The sequence below is a fragment of the Mytilus edulis genome, chromosome 6, assembly GCF_963676685.1.
Source record: "Mytilus edulis chromosome 6, xbMytEdul2.2, whole genome shotgun sequence".
In the NCBI taxonomy this organism is placed as follows: Eukaryota; Metazoa; Mollusca; class Bivalvia; order Mytilida; family Mytilidae; genus Mytilus; species Mytilus edulis.
In genome coordinates this window covers 11,528,053-11,533,219 of record NC_092349.1, presented here as the reverse complement: position 1 = coordinate 11,533,219, position 5,167 = coordinate 11,528,053, and positions in this window count along the sequence as shown.

The following is a 5,167-nucleotide window of genomic DNA, read 5'->3' as shown; positions in this document are numbered from 1 at the left end:
GGAGCAGGATCTGCTCACCCTTCCGGAGCACATGAGACCACCCCTAGTTTTTGGTGTGGCTCGTTTTGTTTATTCTTTAGTTTTCTATGTTGTGTCATGTTTACTATTGTTTGTCTGTTTGTCTTTTTCATTTTTAGCCATGGGGTTTTCAGTTTGTTTTAGATTTATGAGTTTGACTGTCCCTTTGGTATCTTTCGTCCCTTTTTCAGAGATTCTTTTTTAATCAAAGCTTTTGTAACAAAATAGGATTTATCACTCCCTAAGACAAGATACTTGTATCTACGTCGGTCATTCTTTTTATGTGACAAAGTAGGAGCAACTCTTATAATTTGCCTTTTAGTTTGGAATGTGAAATACTTGAACGTGAAGAATAAAGGCAACAGTAGTATATTCGAAAGTCATAAATTGTTTGAGAAAAACAATCCCGGGATACAAACTAGAACCGAGTGAATCACATCAACCATTTGTCAACTATAAGCGGAAAACAACGGAAGAACAGAAACACTGAAGTGCAACATAAAACAAACGCCTATGCAACATACATAGAAACGATCTTTAGGATAGCAACTGCCATATTCATGACTTGGTACAGGACATTTTAAGAAACAAATGGTGGGTTGACCTGGTTTATATAGCCAGCAAAACTTCAAGCTTTTATAACAATTTAAAAAATACCGCTAAAATTACAACATTACGTGACAGAAAGAGTCCTATATTATATGCCGCGGCTTTGATTGCTGATAAATAAAGGCAACAGTAGTATACCGCTGTTCAAAACTCATAAAATCCATGGACAAAACACAAAATCGGGGCAACAAACCAAAATCGAGGGAAACGCATTAAATATAAGAGGAGAACAACGACACAACATTAAAATGTAACACACACAGAAACGGACTAAGCATTAAACAAAATCCTATGAGAATAATAAATATAACATCTAAACCAAATACATGAATTTGGTATAGATAAGTACCGTGACACGTCTTATAGTAATGTGAATTCACACTCAAAAGTAAGAGAAAACAAAACTGATGTTAATAATTGAGAAAGAGGTTTCATGGAGCACTCGGCAGACACAGCAATATACAGTTGTCTGTAAGGACACTTAAATAGTTTAATTATCAAATCTATTGATGGAAGATCCAGATCTTTTTCTTTGGTTGAAATTCCAAAGGAATATAGAGCAGATATTTGATTATTCACTTTAGTAATTGTCGTGGAAGAATATATCGAGTTTCTAAGTGAATACCTTATATATTTATCAAGCAGTTTATCATATTTATGTAATGTGATTAACACACAAAAAACGATGTTGTTTTGGGCTTTATCTGCGGAGACAATAACATATTTGTCATGGAGGTAGGACCAGTGTTGTGCAATTTGCGTCTTTAAAGATTGAATAAGAATGGGTATTCATAGACCCTTTTAGTTTTTTAATTCGGATTTGTACCAACAGCCTTCAAACAGTTATATATGAGAAACGTGAATAATTCAGCAGTCAATCTCCATTTACCAGCAGTAACAAATCGCCCGTTCTATAGCAAGTGGTTTACATTTTTCAATTATTACGTTACAATAATGCGTCTTCACATTAGATGTGCCTCGTTAACAATAGTGTCCTATACTCAAAAACAATCACCAAAAGAATTACAAGAAAGAGAAACTGAAATCGATATTAATTAAGTTTTACGAATTGGTTGACCGATACGATATGACGGTGGCACTACTTATAAGCGACACGAATTTTCGGTCTTTGCATTTAAGAGAGCCCGGTGTGTAATTTCACGGACTATGTCGTAGTGCTGATTGTGAAATGTGCTGATTGTGAAATATGCTGATTGTGAAATATGCTGACTGAAATTTGCTGATTGTGAATTTGCATGGCGGAAGGGGAATACATATTAAGGAAGAGACGCTTATCCTGTCTATCAATCTGATTCAGTTCCTTCAGTTCGTATTTGTTACTTTGTTGTCTCTTTTCCGAATCGATTCACGAACATAGAAACAGACGCACTACAAAGACACACAAAGCACCGTACACATCCTTATCATTAGAAATTGGCGGACTTGTTCACTGTCCGTTGATAAATAAATAGTTTAGAATTGTAACATTTTAGGGTCGAAAAGGACAACTATTATAACATTTTGACTTCACAAGCAATTTGCAAAACGCATATTTTACCTCAATTGATCATTTCAAAATCTGATATGAACCACTGTTTTAACGAGAATATGTTGGAAGTTGTATATCAAACGTATATAATTGAAATGATTTTAGAACCATTCAACCAACAGACTAATGGCTTATAAACACTCATGAAGGAATAAAGATCGATAAACTTTGCGTACAGTTAATATATTAAAACTCAATAGACCTAACTATACACTTCACTTGATAAACTTGAGTGGTAGTTATACAAGTATAATATATTGTTAACAAAACCGACTGAATACAAATAAGAGTAATATTCATACTTTTTTGTTGAATATAATTAAACTGATTTCCTTAATTTGCATTCCCTCCCCCTCCCCCAAGAAGTGTGCAAATATTATCGATAAAACAATTCATGACTATATAAATATACAGATGTATTTTTTAGGACGATGGCTGCGACCGTAAAACAATGCTCAGGGAAAGACAACCATGATCGACTGATGGCCCTGTATCATACTGGAACAGATGTAAAGAGGCATTTGTTACAATATTATCTCTCGCAGACTAAACGAGATTTAGCTGGTTACTTGTATGGGAAGTATCAATTTCTTCCGCCAGATGACATAAAACGTGCCCTCCGAACAAAAAATATTCAACTTTCAGATTTAGGGATTTACGCAATTGACGCACTGTTGTCGGATCAATGTTTTGACTTGTTCTGGGACAGCTGTTTAGATAAGGATAACACGAGTCTTGAAAATATCCTTAATAGATATAAGGTGAATTTATACAGACTTTATAAAACAAGTGGCCGTGATAATAACCAATCTTTAAGAAAGTGGGACTATTTATCAAAAAGCCAATGGGAATATTTATATCAGGGTCCAAAGATGGAGGACACACAGGACAATGATTTTTATTTATCTTCAACATTTCCAAAGAAAGGACTGACAATACATTCTTTCGATAATGATATGAACTTTGTTCTTTTAAACAATATGTGTCCGTTATATCAGTCTTTACAAGTTGTCACAAAAAATCAATTGAAGCTTTCGAGGATCGCTGTTGAACATGAAATAAACAACGAGGCCTTCGAAGAAATATGGGAGGTGATGACAACACATTTAAAACCTATCAGCAGCTATTGTATCTGTGACACTTATTTTGATCACAAACTCAATTGGATCAAGAAAGGTACATTTAACTGTGCACAAACACAAGAATACCGTAAATGTATTCTGGAATCTACATTTGACAACAAAACCTTTTCAGAGGTGAGTTTTATTTTGATATAGTTTCATAGACTGAACAATTGTATATGTTGATAACCTGTTTATTGATTTTTTGTTGTTGTTGCTATATGAAATTATTATTTGAAATCAAGATCAATATAAAAAAAGAAGATGTGGTATGATTGCAACTCTCCACAAGAGACCAAAATGATAAAAAAAAAATACAGTATAAGAAATAGAACATTAATCATGATAATGGAATAAATAGACAGCTCTCTCACAAGCAAAAAAACCCAAAATGAGAAGTCTGCGTGTAGTCAATTAAGTTCTTCTCAATGTATGTTCACAGAGTTTAGAAGTTATTATTTACTTACTTATAGTTACTTATAGGTTATTTCCAGTACAGGAGCCCTCAAGGTTCTTCTTCACCAGACTCGAAATTGAAGTTTTTTTTAGTACTATTTTGTCCGTGACTTCCAGATATTTCTGCTCTATAGTCACTATACTATAGCTCTTTATTGGACCAATATTTATCTAGTCGGTTTTTAAAGACATTTATGGATGGGTCCTTTTTTATTTTATCTTGGAGTTTGTTTCAGGTTTTAGCAATTCTAACAGAGAAAGAGTGTTTACGGATATTTGATTGGAATATTTGGTGAATGACTTTATTATTGTTTGTCCTACTACTATATCTTTGTTGAGAATCATCTTCCATTTTTAAAAAAGAGCTTGCTTCTTTTTCATAGTATCCATTGATTGTTTTTGAAGGTTTTAATCGTGTCCCCTCTTATTCTCCTATAAGATAATGTATTTAAGCCTAGTTTTTTAAGTCTCTGGGTAGCTCATGTCTTTGAGACCCTTCTATTTTGTCAATATCTTTTTTCTTGTATGGAGACCAAACTGAACTTGAATAGTCCAAGTGAGTTCTAACCATGGTTTTATATTCTGTAAACCAATTTATTTTTGCGGATACTTTATTTCGCGTTTTACAATTTCTAGTCCACTTCGCGGCTATTTAATTTCGCGATTTTCTTATCTACTTGATGTAGTTTGATAAGTAAAGATCCAAGTTATACATATTCTCAACGATTTATATTCGCGTTATTTTTCTTCCCGCGAATGTCGCGAAAATAAATCGCTCGCGAAAATAAGTTGGTTTACAGTAGTGGTATGAATTTCTCAATACCAAAGTCTTTAAATGATCTTCTGAGAACTGCAAATATAGAGTTGCCCTTATTCACTTTTTCACTTATGTGATTCTCAAAGGTGAGTTTTGACATGTCTGAGTCGATAAGGACTCCTATATTTTTTTCCTCTTTAACCTGTGGTTAAGTAATTTGATGTATGGTCAGTGCTGTGTGATTTCTTGCAGATTTTCATATATTTACATTTTACGGGGTGAATTTTGAGTAGCCATTTGTCACTTCAGGCTTCCATATTGTTTTTATCCTCTTGTACAATTTGTCTGTCATTCTGGGTTTTTAATTTTCTGAATATCGTGGTATCATCTGCAAATAGGTATGCATCAGAATCCACTTGGTCTGGGAGATCGTTAATCTATAGTACGAATAGTAGTGGTCCTAGTACTAATCCTTGGGGTATCCCAGATGTAACATTAGCCCAATCTGATTCTTCACCATTCACTGTGGCCTTTTGTTTCCTGTCTTCGAAGAAATTTGTGATATACCCTACTATTTCTTCATTGATACCTAGATTTTTAATTTTGGCTATCAATCTTTTATGAGGTACCTTATCAAAGGCATTCATAAAGTCAGTA